Here is a 6,230-nt window from a genome sequence, read left to right on the forward strand (position 1 = left end):
GCGGGGCCAGAAGTGGTTCTGCCACGGTGTGGGGCGGGGCCAACGCGAGGTGGGCTGGTCAGGGGGTGGGGCCATTTCTAATTTGGCGTGGGCGTGGGAGGCTTCCGACCACGCCCCCTTCGCCCGGGACTGAGTTAGATCGCTCTGCTGGGGGTCCTTTGACTCTCAAACCAACACCCTGCTTTAATTTGTTTTTTGTTTTTTGTTTTTTTTGAGACAGGATCTTGCTATGCAGTTCAGGCTGGCCTTGAACACACTTTGTACCCCCCAAGCTGTTCTTGAACTCCCAACAATTCTCCTGCCTCAGCCTCCCAAGTGCTGGGATTACAAGGTATGTGTCACTATGGCAGGTTTGGGTTTTAATCTCCCCTCTCTGCTCTCTCTGGCCTTTTTTCTGCCTGCTTGGTTCACTTTCCACTTCTGCTTTCCCTTCCCCACTCTTTTTCATTTCCTCAGAATTTAATTATCTGTGCTATAAATTGTTCTGCTGTCTTGCTCTATTGGACCTGCCTCAGCTTTATTCAAATGCCTCCCTGGGTTTCTTCTCATTTGCTAAAGTCTTCTATCCCTTAGCGAAATGCTAAAATTTAATGTCTCCCCCTAATTATTCCAATCCTAAGGGAAGTAAAAGCTGGCAACCTGTCTTAATAGACTCAAGACCTAGAAATTAGAAGGCACAAATTCAAGTCCTCACTTCAGTACCTGCCAGCTGTTAACCTCCAAGAAATTTACCCTCACTTTAAACATTTATAAAATAGGTTAATCTGACTTGCCTAGGTATAGTATCTAAAAAAAAATAAATATATAACTGTCCCTTGAAAGTTCTGTAAAAAGGAAGGAAATTGTCGAAAAAAAAGATTTACAATCCTGCACCTCCACCCCATCCAACTAAAACCAACTTGTTTTTCAGAGATGAGAATTACTACAGAGACATGTCTTAATAAAGGAAATTACACTGCTGCCTGAGGGATGCATCAGAAAGGTGTGTGCTGTGGTTGTATGGGGCGTTATACAAAACCCAACAGCCTGACTCTTATGCAGGTGTTTTTCTGAATGGAAAAGGTAAGGACCCAAGCCTAGTGGTTCAGTCTCTATAGTCCCAGCTACCTAGGAGGCTGAGACAGGAGGGTTGATTGAGACCAGAAAATAAGGAGAAACCTGGACAATATACCAAAACCTTGTCTTTTTATATTAATCAAGTTAAAATTTATTAGAAATGTTTGTCTTGCAGAATACAGAAAAAGTTACTTACAATCCAAGGCTTTACTTCAACCTGTGTATGTTGAGATACATACAGATACCTTCTTAGAATTTGGAAAACGTGGGCTGGGGATATAGTTCAATGGCACAATCGTCTGCCTGGCAAGCACAAGGTCATGAGTTCAATACCTGGTTCAAAAAAACAAATTGGAAAACATAGAAACTGCTAGTCTATATGTTGTTTGAATATACAATTTAATTGTAAAATATAAAAACCAATTAAAAACTTTTGTTACAACGATAGGAAAATGAGTATATGCATCAAACTTTTAAGTACAAGCTAGCAGAAAGATGACAGTTAACACAAATTTGATTCAGGGACTATATTACCCCATAATTTTTTTGGTCTTTTTTATTGTGTTTATGTATTTATGTATTTATTTTGAGGTAGGGTTTCATTATATGTATGGTTCAGGCTTGAACTCACTGTGTTGTCCAGGCTGGATATGAACTTGCAGTGATCCTCCTGCCTCAGCCTCTGGAGTGCAGGGATTACAAGAATATGCCACTACACCCAGCTATCCCATAATTACTAAAAACAGGAAACAACACAAAAATACTGAGGCTTACTGGCATATAAGAAATATGATTCAGTTCACTTGTGGCTATAACCTGTTGCAAAATAAATAATCAGTAACTTATTGCCCAATTTGATTAAAAGACAATGTTAAATTTCCATACTACTGCTTACAAGAATATGGAGAATCATGTGAGCTCAAAATTCTTACTGAAAAGTGAGCCTATATATTTACTTCAAAGATCTAATTTAAGAGTGAGTTTACTGTGTTTGTAATTAAGATATGTCATGTGTTTGTGTATTTTCTGGAGAAATAATTGACATATTTTTGTATGACTTACTTTATAGGTTTTTCACTGTGAACAATTTTAAGAGGGTCTTGAAATTGTGAACTACAACTGAGGTTGTATATGCTCAATGGTTTCATTTCTTTTTTTTTTTTTTTTTTTTTTTTTTGTCTTTTTCCTTTTTATCAGTACCAGAGATCGAACTCACGACTGCCTGCTTTCAAGGCGGGCGCTTATGCCGCTGAGCTAAATCCCCAGCCCTATGCTCAATGATTTGATCCAATATGCATTCTTCCATGTAAAACAATTCAAGACTTTTCTACAACCCTTTTGTTTTCTCACAACATTGTTCCAAAACCTTATCTTAAAATACATGGGAGGACCAAGGATGTAGCTCAGTGTCACAGGGCCTGCCTAGCAAGCATGAGGTCCTGAGTTCAATTCTCAGTACAAAAAAAGGAAAAAAAAAAAACAGAAAAAAAAAGGATAGACACACGGTTTGACTATTCAATCATTTAACATTTACCACACAGCCAGGAGTGGCAGTGCATGGCTGCAATCCCAGCACTCTGGAGGCTGAGGCAGAAGGGTTGCTGTGAATTCATGGCCAGCCTGGGCTACATAGGGAGTTCAAGGCCAGCCTCAACTACATAGCAAGATCCTGTCTCAAAAAACAAAATGAAGGCCATGGATTTAGCTCAGCAGCACAGTGCCTACCTGATAAGCACAAGGTCCTGAGTTTGATTCCCGGTACCAAAAACAAAACAAAACAAAAATCTCAAAAAGCATTTATCATGTAGCATAAACCAGGCACTGTTAAATATCCAGGACCTTCCGTACAAAACAAAACCCCCCAAAACCTGTTCTTCCCCTCACAGAGTTAACAGCCTAGCATTGATCCAAAGCCTAGGCTCTGTCCTTTGACCCTAGTTCAAATGCTGACTCATCACTGGGCCTGGTGGTGCATGCCCGCAATCCCAGGACTTGGAAGGCTGAGATACACGATATTTGCAAGTTCCAGACCAATCTGGGATACAAAATGAGCTGAAGGCCAGTCTAAACTGCCTAGCAAGACCTTGTCTCAAAAAAAAAAAAAAAGAAACAAAAGAAAAGAAGTTCTGGTTCAACAACTTGGTGACAGTGTAAACCTTGGGTGCAATTTTTAAATCTTTATCTCATGTGTCAGAAATAATACTGTGAGAGTCGACCCCCCTGCTACAACCCCCTCCCCAGAGCGGGGAATGAAAGGGTTAACTCCCTAACTCCCCAGAGCGGGGAATGAAAGGGTTAACTCCCTAACTCCCCAGAGCGGGGAATAGAAGAGTTGACTCCCTAACTTCCCAGAGCTATCAAAACAGAGCAGTAAAGAGTGCTTCACTCCCTAAACCTTTTCCCAGGAGATAGTCAGAGCGGGGCCAAAGGGAATGTCTCTGCTAGTCATTAGCCACTTGATGTTCTGTTCTTTGTAAAGATAGAGATAGGCAAAAGAATGTACTGTATAAACAGGACCAGGGAGCACCTGGCACTCTAAGGTCAACCCAAGACCCTCGGTCTCCATGGTTACTCAGCCCCAGACCCTCAAATCAGCATTAGCCAGGTCCTGCGCCGCTCAAAATTAACCAATGCGATTTGCTTCTGTAAACTTGCTTGCCTCCTGCGTGTACCTTTAAAAACCCTGCACAAATTCCCCTCGGGGCCCCTCCGCACACGTTTGCCTGAGGGACCCCATGCGCATGGAAATAAACTTTCTTTTCCTCACCAAGAGCTGAGTCCTTGGGGTCTCTTTCCCTGCGGCGTTGGCCCTAACAATACTATCTAACTCATGGAATTTTGTGAAGACAAACAAGAGCATTCATAAATTGTTTAACAATTTAGATAACGTATCACTTCATTATCTGCTAGATATTACTATTTATGATCATTATCAAAAACAGTAAACTACGAGTACAGAGTGATTCATTCAGAAACACATTTACAGTGGAGGTATTATTTCAAAGATAAGAGTAAATAGCTTTCAGTTGTTAAAAATATGTGATCCTGAAAATAAAGGATTGATTTTTAAATGTAGCTCTACAGATTTTTTAGTTACATAATCATAGTAAAGATATTCATCCCCTCCAAGTCTTGAAGTGCTATATACTTTCAAGAGTATTGAGATTAAACTAATAAAGCTAACATACTTGGAAGAGGGCCAGGCACAACAGAATGATAGCTACTATTAATCATGAGAAAGAAAAGGCTATTTTAGGGCCAGGGATTTAGTTCAGTGGCACAAGCACTTACCTGGCAAGCATGAGGTCATGAGTTTGATTCCCCAGAACCAAAAAACAAAAAGAGAAAATTTTATTTTATTGTTACATTTCTAGGGGTAGAACCTGGGACCTCTGGCATGGTAGGCAAGCATTCTACCCCTAAACTATGTCACAGGCCTGAAAAGAATGTTCTAGACAGTTGAAACACAATGATGAAAAAGAACAGGGGCTGGGGATTTAGCTCAGCGGCATAAGCGCCTGCCTTGTAAGCAGGCAGTTGTGAGTTCGATCCCCGGTACTGATAAAAAGGAAAAAGACCAAAAAAAAAAAAAGAGAACAGAAGTGTAAAAGCTATCTTAGTTACTGTTGTTGCTGAGACAAAATGTCCGACACCCAAAGTCAAAGGGGAAAAGATTTAGTGAGCTCACAGTTTGTACAGATTTCTGTCATAACTGGCTAGGTCCAAGACAGGGTGGTATGGCAGAGAGGCAACAGTTCATGCATTGGAAGACAGCAAAAGCAAGCAAGAGATAAAGGAGACAAGCCTCTTTCTACACCTTATATTGTATCCAGTCTACCAGGGTTAAGGTGGAGCCAATCCAATCATCAGACTGATCTGGAAATCACTGACCCTTTATCCCAGCACACTTAATCCCAGAATTGTATCACCAATCACACATTCAGGATTCAGCCACCTCTGAAAAAAGCCCTATGAGTCTTTGGGGGACATCTAGATACAAACCATAACAGCTTCTGTAGGTGACCAGTGGCCTACTGTGGGTAGAACAAGATATGAATTCGTTTGCAAAATAATAAACATTATAAAGAATTTTACAAGCTAATAGTTATATTTTTATTGTGAAAATAACAATTTCACTATTACCCTGAATTGAGAAAATACATAATACCACAAAACCAGCATAAATTCAGTGTGCTTTTAGGTAATTTACATGTGTATTAATTTCTAGTTAATTATCAAAGTGTAATTTTTTAAAAATCAAAAGCCTGTCATGTAAATATATAATGAATAATCAAAGATTAATTCACATTAATACAGGCCCAACAAGATAATATACAAAGTAAATTCACTCATCAATGACTTAATCTATTCCAAATGTTCATTATTAACAGAGACTTACATTTTTAACGATCTTAAATATGTGTAATTTCAGCATTCTGGGACATTGAGATGGAATTATTGCAAGTTTGAACACAGCCTGGGCAATTTAATGACTTAGTGTGAGCCTTTCTCAAAATAAATACAAAAATGGGCTGGTCATGTAGTGGGAGTACATCAGATTACCAAGGCCCCAGGTTCAATCAGGGTACTTTGAAAAAAAAAAACAGTAAGTAATTCTGGCTTAGGAGCTTAGGAGTCATATGTATTTAATGATAGCTAAAGCCAAGAAGAAGAATATTCTTTGATCATAGTACATGCAAGTGGTAAGGAAAGCCAAAAGATTAGATATAAAATTTATATTCTTTAGAGTAAGATATATTATCATTTTAATATTAAGTTGGAGAAAGTAGAACGACTAAATTTAGACAATTTTAAACATTCAGTGGATGGTTTGTCAATCGTGGGGTTTTTTTTTGGGGGGGGTAACCAGGGATCAAACTCATAATCTCATACTTGGAAAGCAGGTGCTTGTGCCACTGAGCTAAATCCCCAGTCCTCAGTGGATGTTTTGATACAAAGAAATACAGATACCAATAGATTAAAGTGCCTGACTTTAAGGAGTTTCCTACGTAGGAAGTTAAAAGAGGATGATTAGATGATAAAAGAGGATGATGATAACTCCTGGCCAAAGCTTGACTTTTACTATTTATTCTTCATAAAACAATTCAAGACATAATAAAAGGTTTTTAAAAATTCACTAAGGTGGGCTGGGGATTTAACTCAGCGGCATAAGC

The 6,230-nt window shown here is 39.2% G+C and overlaps 1 long non-coding RNA gene across 1 annotated transcript; it reads left to right on the forward strand.

Annotated features, from left to right (window-relative positions):
* Nucleotides 1-76: 76 nt before the first annotated feature.
* Nucleotides 77-3,826, forward strand: LOC134477391 (uncharacterized). Its single transcript, XR_010049448.1, has 2 exons — nt 77-331; nt 911-3,826. It is a non-coding gene; the product is annotated as an uncharacterized LOC134477391 (long non-coding RNA).
* Nucleotides 3,827-6,230: the final 2,404 nt, after the last annotated feature.

This window comes from Cavia porcellus, unplaced genomic scaffold, assembly GCF_034190915.1.
Source record: "Cavia porcellus strain 051 isolate PalLab524CR breed Dunkin Hartley unplaced genomic scaffold, mCavPor4.1 scaffold_8, whole genome shotgun sequence".
In the NCBI taxonomy this organism is placed as follows: Eukaryota; Metazoa; Chordata; class Mammalia; order Rodentia; family Caviidae; genus Cavia; species Cavia porcellus.